Genomic DNA, 13,907 nt, shown 5'->3' on the forward strand with positions numbered 1-13,907 from the left:
AAGGGCATTCTCATGGGAAGCCTTGCCTCAGCAATCTTCCCAGAAAGTACTAGAGAACACTAATGCAGTCACAGACATACAAACTGGCCAATACACAAAACAAATGTTCAAATAATACCTGCTTGTTCTGCTAATACTTGTTTGTATCGATACCTATTCTAAGACTGTACAAAAACTGTGTGTGAAATAAAGACTGCGCCACTGCTCCACCATCTGTGGATGGTGGACCTCCAGATCCCAGCTTTCCTGTCTCTGTGTCTTTTCTTAATCTCCTCACCCTTCCCCCTCAGGCGGAGCCCTCCTACTCGTGCTGGCCGTGGCAGATCTTGAGATTATCACGTTAAGCAAAATATCAGACAGAAAAAATCGAGAACTATATGACTTCACTCATATGTGGAATATAAAAATGAAAGCAACAAATGAACAAGAAAAACAAAGAAAAGCTCATAGACACAGATAATAGTTTAGTGGTTACCAGAAGGTAAAAGGGGAAGGTAGAAGAGGGAAAAGGAGGTCAAGTATTTGGTGATAGAAGGAGAAACGACTGTGGGTGGTGAACACACAATAGAATATACAGATGATGTATTACACGAATGTACACTTGAAACCTATATAATTTTACTAACCAATGTCACCCCAATAATTTTAATAAAAAGTAAAAAAAAAAACAAAACGCAAAAAGGAAAGTATATTAGAGAACAATAATAAAATTAATGGCTGATTCCTCACCAGAACTACTTGAGGAAAAAATGGTAGCATACTGACATATTCAAAATGTTAAAAAAAAAAAAAAAAAAGATAGAATTTGTTGCCTGTAGACTTACCTTAGAATATTGAAAAAATTTCTTTTGGCAAAAGGAAATTATACAAGACAGTAACTTGAATCCATAGGAAGAAATTGGATGCTGAAAATATATGGGTAAATATAAAAATATATATATAAGTATTTTTTTTTCTCTCTGTGTTTTAGTTTCTCTGAAAGATGTGATTATACAAAGCAATAGTTATAACACCCTACTGTTGGGTTTGGAGCATATGTAGGTGAAATATATATGACAATAATAGAACAAAAGAGGTGGAAGGAATACTTGAACAAATTGCTATATTTTATTGGAATTAAACCAGTTTTAAAATACATAAGATTTAAAAAATACAAAGGACATAAATTTTTGTAAATAAAAAGATTGAGAAAGATATACCATGTGGATAATAATCATAACAAAGGAGTAGCTATAATAATATCAGACAAAATACAATTTAAGAAAAGGAATATTATGAGAAAGCAGAATATTTCATAATAATAAAAGGATCAATATCCGTAATATATAATAATTATAAGTGTGAACACATCTAACAACAGAGACCCAAAATATATTAAGCAAAATCTGACAGATTTAAAAGAGAAATAAAACTATTCAAAAATTATGATTGGAAAACAAATTATGGTTGGAGATTTCAACTTGGTGTTAAATTCTCCAACTGCTCTCAATGAATGATAAAACTATATAGAAAATCAACAAGAATATAAAAGACTTGAATACTTTTATCTCCATAACTAACTGACAATTTTAGAACACTTCATCCAACATAGCCGAATGCATATTTTTTTTCAAATGCACACAGAACTGTTTCCAGGATAGACCACATACTAGGCCACAAAACAAATCTCAGTGTACTTTAAAAGATAATTCCATTCAAAGAATGTTTTCTGACAATAATGGAATTAAAAAAGAAATCAGAAAGAAAAGAATTTTAGACAAATTCTAAATATTTAGAAATTAAGCAACACATTTCTAAATAATCCATGGGTCAAAGAAAAAAAAATCAAAGGAAATTTAGAAAATATTTTGACATTAAGAATGGAAAGAGTATATCACAGTGTGGAATGTAGCTAAAGCAGTACATGGAGGAAAATATATAGTTTTAAATGTCTAAATTGTTAAACAAGAGAGCTCTCAAATCAATAGCCTAAGCTTCCACATTAAGAAATAGGAAAATGAGAATAAATTGCACACAAGACACTAAATTGGATGAAAAGAAAATAATAAAGATCAGAACGGAAATCAACAAAATAAAAGAAAAATAAGAGAAAATTAGGAAATCAAAAGTTGACTGTTTGAAATGGTCAACAAAATTGATAAACATTTAGGTAGAATGACTAAGGAAAAAAAAAACACCCAAATTAGCTCAATCAAGAAAGAACTAAGAGATATAAGAAGTGAAATAAAATAGTAAACTTTTTTATTGTGATTGATTTAATACGGAGAGGTAAACACAGAAGACACATTATGAAGAGTTAAGATTCTATTTTAAGAAACTACATGGATGGCATATTCATCAACTGAGAAAGAGAATATGGGAAGGAGTTAGGAACAATTGAAACATGTTTAATTTAAGGTGTGTGGGGACATCCAAGTGTATAGGTCATGCAAATAGATTCTTCAGTCAAATGCAAAAGAGAGGTCAGGGCTGTAGATTATGTGGTCAGTTCTTCACCAGGGCCTATAGGGTAAAGTCAGACCTAGTCTGTCATTCCAAGTCTGCTCTTAACTGTACATACAACGACAGATACCAGGCTCCGCATCATGTCAACACATTATATTCCACATTCTTGCATCTTTAATCTTTCCTCAGACTAGAACTGCTTTTCCCTTTAAACCCCTAACACAAGTCCTTCATGTTTGAGTTCTACCTTAATTTCTACACATTCATGAATTTTTTCCAGGTGGCTTCATTTAGAATTAAATTCTCCCTCTATCATAGTACTTTGTTTCTTTTTCATATTATTTTTATCAGTTTTACTGAGTTATAATTCATACACGACAAAATTCACTTACTGTAGGTGTACAAATCACTGTTAAGTGTATATATTTTATATCAATACCACACTATCTTGATCACGGTAGCCTTATATTAAAATTTGAAGTTACATAATTATTTTGACTTTTCTAGGTCTTTTGAATTCCTTACAAATAGTTGTATAGAGTCGTGCAACCATCACCACAATCAAGTGTCTGAATATTTTCATTACCCCAAAAAACTTCTTTCATATCCACCTAAAATCAATCCTCAGGCAGCCACCAATTGCTTTCTATCTCTATGTATTTAAATGTTTTAGAAATATTATATAAATAAAATAAATATAATATGTGGCCTTTCGTGTCTGGCTTCTTTCACTTAGTGTAATGCTTTTGCGGCTCATCCATGTTATAGCATGTATCAGTCATTTGTTCATTTTTATTGCCGACAAATATTTCATTGTATAAATATACTATACTGTGTTTATGGATATGCTAGATTTTGTTTATCTATTCACCAGTTGATTGTCATGTGAAGTGTTTCCAGTTTGGGGGTACTATGAATAATGCTATTATAAACAATCATATACCCATATAAATATTTGTGTGGATATATATTTTTTTTTCTTAGATAGATATCTAAGAATGGAATTGCTAGATTGTACAGTAAGTTTATGTTTAAATTTATTAAACTGCTTTCCATTTTACATTACCACCAACAGGGTGGCAATGCAAGGGTTGCCATTTTGCCACACATTCACCAATGCTTGATATTGTCAGGATTTTTTATTATAATCATTCTAGCATGTTTGTAGTATATCACATTGTGGATTTAATTTACATTTCCTTAATGACTGATAATTTTGGGCATCTTATCATAGGCAAAAGAAAAGGAGACTGAAATTTAATTCCAAGGATTAGAGGAGTCTAGAAATAGAATTGGCGGACCTGAAATAGCACATCATTGCAGGTGCTCACTATACACTAGAGAGACACTTGCCAGGAATGCATTATATTACTGGTTTCTGTCCAGAATTAATACAAAGGTCTATATCTGACACTGCCTGATTAAATTTTTCATGAGTACAACTATTTTATAGAGTATTATTGGAAAGAGATGCTGGAGATCTAGCTCTGGTCCTGGTTTTGCCGCTGAAAAACAGTAGTGAGAGTGACCCTTTTAAATATGAATTAGATTATATCATTTCTCTGCTCAAAGCCCTCCAATGGCTTCCCATTTCATTGAGAGAAAAATCCAAATCCTTTCAATGCCTTCAAGGCTCTATGTCTTCTGGTCTCCTCTATCTCTCTGATCATATCTTCCACTTCTCCCCACTCTATCTCCTACTTGTCTCAGAATGAATAATCCACACTGACTTCTGAGCTGTTCCTCAGATATTTCAGGCATACTTTGATCGCAGGGCTTTGTTACACCTGAGTTTTGTTTAAAATTTTTAGTTGTGTGATACCCAATTTTTACCTAGAATTTTAGATGTATGGCCTTTCTTGAAGTATTGAAACAGCTGACAATGATGGATCCACATTTCTAGATGGCAACATCAGCCAAACCTGCCTAGCAACTTCTTCCTTTAAATGGGCATGAGCTTTCCAGTTCACCACAGTTCCAACCAGATTAAATCACTCATTTATTACTGCCTTTGACTCATGAGCATTTGATGTTGGTGCATTAACAGTGCTTCTTAAATTTCAGTGTGCATAAAATCATCAGAAAAACTTGTTAGATTCAAACCCACTTGGCAACTTCAGATATTCTGATTAAGGAGGTAGGGGACCAAAATTTGCATTTCTAACAAGCTCCCAGGTCATGATGATGCTGTGGCCTGAGGACCAAACTTAAAGTGGCATGATACTACAATATTTTCCTCTATAGTAGATTTTTCTTCCCAGAAACATTTAGTTTTAAAATTAATAATCAGGAATTGGTGTTTTAAAATATATACTCATATTGTTAAATTCTGATTATTATGGTACTTTCTTGTACATACATAAATGGTAACAATTAAGCTGCTCAGTCCCCTTATATTTTCAGGCCATGATTTTTTTCTTCTTTATCCCCCGCAAGATGCTTCAGCTGTCTTCTGATTTTACCCTAAGTTACAGTGCTATGCATTGGTCCTCCAGAATAAACTAAACAATCATCAGCATTTCAATAGCAATTTCTATCCAAGTTATTTTGAAAGTGCCATCTGGTACCAAATAATAATAACTTAATAGTAACAGAGAAACCAAGACTTGTGGTTGGGAGGTGATAATCATCATTAAATAGTATTTGTGGAGCACATGAGGCCCATCTATTAGACAAAGCTGGGACTAATGTTAAGTCTCACTACAAACGTGAAGCAGAGCTAGTGACACAACTGAACTTGACCGAAATCATATAGCTATTGGACATCTGATTGCTCTCGCAACAATCCGGTCCTGTTTCCTATTGAAAACTGTCAATCATTTCATTAACAAAATAATGTCTAAGAGTGGATAAAGGTAAAATTATTTCTAATTCTGCACAAATGGAATAGTTTCTTCAATTACAGGTTTTGTACCATTTACAGTGGGCTTGAGCCTCAGCAGGGAAGCCATTGTGGTTACTGCACGTCTCAGAAATCCTCACAGGCAGCTGTGGACATAGAGCAGAGATGGAGGGAAGGTGAGTGTCTTCAGGAGCCATGGACTGCAATGGCAGTAGCTGTTTCCAGGAGTGAGCATGAAAGATCTAAGGTCTACTTCATATCCTAGTGTGCTGCATAGTGTGATCTCTGAGATCTCACCCACAGGTTTCAGGAGACAGAGAACTCACATGGCATTCAGAAACAGTGGCTGCTAACCTGGCCTGCAATCCTAGGAACTCACTAGAGCTCTGTAGTGGGACTGGATACGGCTTAAAATTTAAGACGACTTCTTCTGAGAGGATTTCTCTCCCATCAAATGATGGCAGAGGCATAACTCTATCAAACTCTATGGGGAAAATTCAACATATTGATTCTTGGGGGCTGATATACATTAGGAACTATTATGAACACAGACTAATCACTGACTCTGACTCCACTTATGGTAGTTATGTGAGAGAATCCAGACTTTTGATCCCAGAGGAACTTGAAGCATATATTCTTGGAGTCAAGGGAGTTAGCAGTCTGTTGTCTTGGTGTTCCTTCTCTGGATTGGAGTCTGATGTCTTGTTTTCTGGAATCAGCCAGTCCAAGAATCCATAAATAATCATGTGAGTACCTACTGTGTGCCAGACACTGTTCTAGGCACAGGAGATCCAGTAGTAAAAAAAAAAAAAAAAATCATGCTCCTGCTCTCAAAGAACATACATTCCAATGGGAGAGATGGGGAAGATAGACAATAAACACGCAAATGAATAATTAAGCTAAATTAATTTATTAATTACATGTCTCCAAACAGATAAAATAGGATAAAGTGGTAGGGAGTTACAGAGACGGGGGTGCTTTATTTGGGGTAGTCGGAGAGGGCCTCTTGAAGGAGGACAGGTGCTTCAAGTAGAGAAATAGCATACCAACAGGCACTGAGAGAAAAACACATTTGAACTTCTCAAGAGAGCAAAAAAAGATGGAAAGTGTAGGGAGATCAAATGTGAGAAGGAGGTGGGACCAAGATCATTTAGAATTTCACAGACAGTGTCATACATTTCCATTGTATTGTCTACATAATGAGAAGCCATTGGAGTGGTTTAATCAAGGGAGCAACATAATTTAATTTAGATTTTAGAAAGTGCTGTATAGGGGATGAATTGTAGGGGATAAGGGTGGGTTGGGGGACCCATTAGAACTGTTCCTGTATTTCAGGCTGGTCATGATTTTGGCTTAGAATTTAGTTTTGGGAGCAGAGTCAGAAAGAAGTGGTAGGTGCAATAGAACATATTAATGGATAGGATGATAGGAAAAGAGAGCAATCAAAATTGGCTTCTAGGTTTTTGACCTGAGCAACTGGTGGAGAGTGTTACTTCTCTACTCTCCATTTCTTAAGCTATGGAAGGATTGGAAAAAACTTAATAATTTATTTAGATGGAGGCATAGTATCAAGAGTTCTGTTTTGGTCACATTCTGTTGAGATGCCTAGGGCATGTCCAAGTGGAAATACTGTGAAGGCAGTTAATATATAAAGCCAGAACTCAGGCTGAAGTTGAAGTACAAATTTGAGAGTCATCAACATACAAATGGTAGTTTAAGAGATACATCTGTAATGGCCACTGGATGAAGGAGTCCTGATAAAATGGCTCTTTCAGCCTCAAGGCACCTAAAGCTATGGTTAATGCAGACGGGGCTCAAGATTCAGGAGTTAAGATGAGGGAGGGATGTTAGGAAACAGATTCTCATTAACTCCCGGAAACTTGCAGAATCATTCGTAGGTAGCAGGTCTTTGGACTGCTGGTAGGTGTCTAAATAGGCTGACGTCATGGGCTTCCTTTGATAAGGCAAAGGATGTTGCATGTTTGGATATTCAGAAAGAGCTCAACTTTCTTGTTTATTTCTATTGAAAATGAATGGAGTGGGTGCATAGAAATGATAGATTAACCCTGAAAGAGGTAAATCTCCACTAGTATTTAATTTCTAAACTTCCATGGGCTTTGAGATAAAGATGGTGCAATCATATAATTCTAGGGCTTGATACAATGATAAATACTGGGCACAGGAGACAGAGAGACCTAGGTTCAAATTCCTATTCTCCCATTTACTATCCTAGGAGGTAATTTAGCCAGTTTTCTCATCTGTAAAATGGAGATACTTAATTTGCTTTTGGAAAGATTAAAGATAAGGTATACAGTCAGTACTATCTGGCACCTAGAAGTCTCCCCAAACAGATTTTAATGGTAGCGATTATTTTTAAAAATGAGATGTGGACATTAGAGCTAGAGATCAATTTATGGGAATGGCAGGTCTTATTATAGAGAGACTGTTTAATTAATAAGTAACATCATAATATATGATTCTTTTTCTCTTTTGTTATTTTGAGTTGATATTATGAAATCCATCAACTGCTACTCAGCTAGAGGATTCCAAAGCAGCACTATTCGGCAGCCTGAACCAGAGACCCGGAGAAATGAATATAGCCACTCAATGAATAAAGAGAAGCCAGGAGATATATAGGGTAGAGTTAATCATGTGTTCTTGCTTCAGTGGCTTAACTTCTATGATCTAGTTTCCTTATCATTAAAACGGTGAAAATTGTGGCTATATCTTCATAAAATTTCTAAAGCACCTAGCACAGTAAAAATATTACAAGTTCTTCCTTTTTTCCTCCTTTCCATTTCAAAAATTTGAATCCACAGACAACAGCTGTTAATGATAAAATACTAGAAAATCCTTAAGCCGTTCACATGGGTCTCCCTTCATGAATTGTACCAAGTTTTTGCTACCATTTGGTCCTGTGAAAAGACCCAGAGACGGTTCTGAGGGCTTCTTCCTTTTCTCAGAGTCTGGCCTGCTTGGCTGAGCCTTTCCTACTTTACTCCTGCAGCTTAGGACCAAATGAATAATTAAACTCTTAAGCTGAGTAACTGATTTTCAGCAAGTGAATTTCTCCTATGAACTGTAAGAGAATTTAGTTGAAGTGGGTACTGCATGCAAATCTATTATTTTATGGAGCCTAGAGGTTTCTACAAACCCTATAAATATCCCTTTTTGAGTGAACAGTATATTCCAGTAGGTAGAGGGTTACCTTAATAGCCTAAGTAGTGTGACTTCCAGATTGGTCTCAGGGGCCCACTCAGCCTCAAAGCTCCTAAGCTCCGGAGGGGTTCCTTGGGCAATAGCTATACCTCTAGATATACAATGAACATTGACTGCTAGGTAGGCTGTTACATAAAGGTAAAGGGAGATGACAGTTGCTACATGGCCTGATTTTTTTTTTTTTGAAGACTGCTAGAAAGACCTGTGCTTGCAAGTATCATTTCAAATGCATTGTGTGAAATGTTTCTATTAAAATTCATTCCTTTTGTTTTTAAATCTTTGCTGTTTAAAAAAAATCCTGTTAAAAATTAATATTCCCCAGTACCTAACACATTAAATTGTCATTAGTCATTAACATTTAAAGGAGGCTGATGTAGGAGACAAGAAGGTAAAAAGTAAATTTATTTTACTAAGCAGACTATCTAGACTGTGGTGCTGGGAAAATCCTAGTTGTAATGTTGTTATGAGAGAGTGAGCATAAAGGACACTGAAAATACAGATTTTCAGATTTTCCTCCTTTATGGTTTGGTCTTTGGACAGCTTTGGTACAGAATAGTAATAGCATCCTGACCGCGCAGTGGGCAGATAAAAGAAAGAAGTGGCTTAGTTTATGTCAGAGGACCTCATATCCTATAGGAGAAAAGGCAAATATTCAATAAAGTTGACATGTGATTACTGTCCTGTCTGCCTATAGTTGAGAGGTAAATAATGAGAGCTTTATGGCCTTCAAAAGGGGCCATAGAGAAGACTCATGGGTAAGGGTAGCTGTTCCATTTGGGAGACACATGATCAGAGGTAAGGAAAACATTAATTAAGTAGCTATTATTCATAAGTTGTTATTGATGACTATAAATAGGGAAAGTTATAGAAATGTGTGTATGTGTATGTATGTGATAATTTTATATGCCTGGTAACACTACTGAAAAACATACGTCAAAATATTGGTTTATAACGTGGAACAGGAGTACTAAGATTTCTTTTACATCTCCAGTTTTTACCATGTTCAAGTTTATGTTTCAAGAAAAAATTGTCTTCTACAAATGTCTCATACTCCTAAAATGGGGTATGCTTGCTTTTGGAAAAGTTCTTTAAATTTTAGATTCCATTTTCCAGAGTTTTCTGGATGCTTTCTTGTTCTTCAAGCTTATCTTCCATTATTTCCCAAAGTGCATACTCTGTGTTAATAGGTCATTCTCACTGGCCTGATTTCAATACATTTATTCCTTACTGCACAAATTTTTCATGCTTTCTCCATGTCTAAGAGGCATTTCCCCTTTATCTTAACATATCAAATCCTGCTCATCATTCAAGGCACAACCCAACTTCTACTTTCTCCATAAATTCTTTCCTACTCCTCTAAAACTATATTTGAAATCTTAGGCAGGGATTGCAAACTTTTCTTAAAGGGCCATATAATAAATATTTTAGACTTGTGGGCCACACAGGCTCTGGTGCAACTATTCAACTCTGCTGTTGTAACACACAGGCAGCCATAGATAATACATTAAAGAATGATCATGGCTTGTTTCCAATAAAACTTTATTCATGAACACTGACATTTAAGGTAGGAGCTATGCTGGCTTGGTGGGCATGTGACCTGTGAGGTTACTCAGAGTCCTGCTCTTGGAAGGGCCTCATGCTTAGTTTAACACTCTGCTGTCATCATCTTGATATTCATAATAATTTTTGAAGAAAAGTCCCCACGTTTTTATTTTTCAGTGGGTCCTTATGTAGCTGATCCTGGGTATTGGATCAGTATAAGTATTCTATTAAATGTCAAGACTTACTGTAAAGCTATAGGAATTAAAACAGTGTGATTTTAGTGCAGGGTTAGATAAATAATTGGATTTCAGAATTCAAAGAGCAGAGTAGAATTCAGAAATGACTCATGCTGATATGGACCCATGACAATGCTGGCACTGAAGAACAGTGGAGAAAGACTAACATGGAGCTGGATGGGGAGGGGTGCAAGCATAGGCTGGTGAGTGCCATGCTGCCCTTGGAAGCGACCTGAGTGATCTCAGCATGGGGAGGGGCAAAGTTGGAGTTGCAGGCAGGGCGAAGGCATTCTCAAAAGGCCCTGCCAGGATCGTGGATCAGAAATTCTCACGGTCCCCTGCACTCCTTCACCATGGCGGCCACCTCTCCCAGTAGAGGCAACAGAGAAGCTCTTTGTCAGCCTCCCCCAGACGGAGAGGGGCATCTCCAAAATCATCAGCGGCAACCCCAAGAGCAACAATTTTCTTTACACCAATGGAAAGTGCATGATTCTAAGAAATATCAATAACCCCATCCTTGCTGACATCTATATAGAGCATGTCCATCAAATGGTGGTGGCCAGGGACAAGCTAAACCGTTTCTACATCGCCTTTGGAGATGTGTCTGGGAAGATGAGGATCTGCAATACCACACAGATGGAGCACCTCTTGAAGTAGGAATATCAGCTTTTCGCTGGGAAGAGCAAGGATATTGCTTGGACCGAAGAATGTAAGAGGATCGCAGTGGTTGGGGAAGGAAGGGAGAAGTTCGCAGCTATCTTTTGTGGAACAGTTGTTCTTCCATGCGCGAAATCACGGGACACAACAAAACCATCAACAGCTTGGACATCCAGCAGAACAGGCCATACCAGCTGGTCACGGGCAGCGATGATAACTGTGCCACGTTCTTTGAGGGGCCACCTTTCAAGTTCAAGTTTACAATTGGCTACCACAGCTGCTTTGTCAACTGTGCATGCTATTCTCTCCCAATGGGAACAGACTTGCTATGGCCAGTGATGACCACTAGATATACTACATCTATGCTGGCGAGAAGGGAGAGAAAGTGTGCACACTGGGAGGAAAAAAGGCTCGTGACAGAGGTATTTACGCTATTAGTTAGAGTCCTGATAGCATTCATTTGCTTTCTGCTTCCGGAGACAAAAACTTCTAAAATTTGGGACCTCAATGTCAACTCTGTCGTCAACACTTTACCATGGGCTCCACCTTTCTGGACCAGCAGCTGGGCTGTTTGAGGCAGAAGGACCACCTCCTCAGCATCTCACTGAGTACATCAATTACCTGGACAAAAACAACCCAGCAAACCTCTGCGGATCATCACAGCAACTTGACCCAGTGCCTGAGGGTGCATAAAAACTACGACAAGTCCTTTATCTACTTTGGGAGCCACAACGGACACATTAATTGCTGGGATTTCGAGATGGGAAAGAACAACCCCTTCGCTGGGAAGGGCCACACGAACCAGTTGTCCAGGATGACTGTGGGTGAGTCTGCGTGGGCAGCTATTGAGCTGCAGCATGGACAACACGGCGTGGTACACCAACCTCATGGTGCGGTACACCAATCTCATGGTGCGGGACTATAGCAGACAGGGCGTCGAGAAACTGGACGTCCAACCAAAGTGCATAGCTGTCGGCCGTCTAGAATACGTGGTGGTTGTTTGCATCCAGCAGATAGGCGTGCTGACGGGTCAGAAGAAGTGCTGCGGTCTTGACGACCCCTACTACAGGCCCAAAGTGGTAGCAGCACACTCCGGTGGGGACATGGTAGCTGTCAGGAGAACGGGCAGGAAAGTCTGCTTATACTCCATCCTGTGCATCCTGCTGAAGGACGAGGGCAAGCTGCTGAAGGCCAAGGCCCTGTGACTGGCTTGGTGTATTCCCATGACAGCACCTTCCTCGCGCTATGCAAAGCCAGCAAGGTGGTCACGATCTTCAGTGTTGCTAAAGGCTACTTGGAGAACAACGTTTTTTGTGGACACCATGCAAAGATCATCGGCCTGGCCTAGTCACCAGAAAACGAGCTTTTGGACCCTGAGTGGACCCCGAGACCAGAATCAAGATCCAAAGATGCACACTCCACCACGACAGCAGCCTGGCCTGGTTGGATGAGCACACGCTGGTCACGACCTCCCATGATGCCTCTGTCAAAGAGTGGACAATTGCTTACTGAGGACCCCGTCTTTGGACGGAGCAAATCAGGACTAGAGTTTAACCACAGCAGAACAGTCATTTCTCTAAATATTTCTGTAACACTCCTGTGCCCCCTCCCTACTCAGGAGGGAGGGTCCCTAATTCCTGATGACCCTCGTCTCTGCAGGGGTTAATATCTGTACATGTCCTTCTGAAAGCTTTAGACAGTGACAGTTTGCATATAAAAATAACGTGAGCACTTAAAAAAGAGATGGAGCTGGAATAATTGGGTATCTATTTGGAAAAAAATGAAACTATATTCTAACTTATACTCAGAAATTAGTTAGCATGCAATATAGACCTAAATGTGAAAGGTAAAACAAAAACGGTTTTCAGAGACCACATGGTATCTTTTTCACTCCAAGGTAGGTAAAGTTTTCATATGTAAGACACAAAAAATAGCAACCACAAAGGAAAAGATTTATTAATTCAACCACAATAAAATTTAAAACTTCTCTTCTATAACCAAAAAGAAAGGAGAGGGGAGAGGGAAGGAAAGAGAAAGAAAAAAAAAATCAACTCAAAACAAGAGCTGATGAGAATATGGAACAACAAAAACTCGTATACTGCTGGGGATGTAAATTGGTACAAACATTTTAGAAAAAGGTGATGTTATCAATGAACTTGATGATATTCATTCCTATGATCCAGCTGTTCTGCTTCTGGTATCTTACCTAAAGTAATGAAAGCTTATTTGTACCAGGTTATATGTATCAGAATATTCTTAGCAGCAGTATTTATGAGTATAAAAGAGCAAAAGTTGAAATAACACAAATGTTCACTGGTGAAAGAATAAACAAATTGTGATATAGTAATATGATGAGATACCATTTAGCAATGAAAAGTAAATGAACTATAGCTACCCATAACACCATGGAGAATACTGAAAATAATGCTGAGCAAGAGAAGCCGGACATCAAAGAATGTATACTGATTAATTCCAATTATACAAAGTTCAAAAACAAACAAAATTTGTAGGTCTCACGGAACCGGTTAGGGGCTCAGCTTCACTGCAGCCTAATTGCCCACCTTTACACAGGCATAGTCTCCTCCATTGCTCACTGCCCTAAAGTTTTGTGTCTTTTACTGCAGGCAAGGAATTTTTCTGTCCTGTAGTAACTCTGTGGGTTGGCTGCTGGGCTCCACAACTTTGAATACCTCTGTCATACTTAGGATCTGCCACTTTTCTGTCTTTTTCTCCCACGCATCTCATCCTATTGAGCTCTGATTATTTCATCTCTTTCAGTAAAACAATGCATACCATAGCAAGAGATGATTGCTACATGTATCATTTAGAGATAGTTGATCTCTATGTAGTCTCTATTTAGTTATCAAACATTTATTGAACACCAAATATTATGTTGTTGAACCAAAGAGAAAAAAATCCTTAAAAATTCCTGTACTTATTGATTTTACATTCTACTGATGGAGAAA

General features: G+C 37.9%; 1 pseudogene; it reads left to right on the forward strand.

The window, feature by feature from the left end:
* The first annotated feature begins 10,410 nt into the window (after positions 1-10,410).
* Positions 10,411-12,453, forward strand: LOC117025561 (WD repeat-containing protein 1-like; annotated as a pseudogene).
* Positions 12,454-13,907: the final 1,454 nt, after the last annotated feature.

The sequence above is a fragment of the Rhinolophus ferrumequinum genome, chromosome 8 (genome assembly GCF_004115265.2).
Source record: "Rhinolophus ferrumequinum isolate MPI-CBG mRhiFer1 chromosome 8, mRhiFer1_v1.p, whole genome shotgun sequence".
NCBI classification, from domain to species: Eukaryota; Metazoa; Chordata; class Mammalia; order Chiroptera; family Rhinolophidae; genus Rhinolophus; species Rhinolophus ferrumequinum.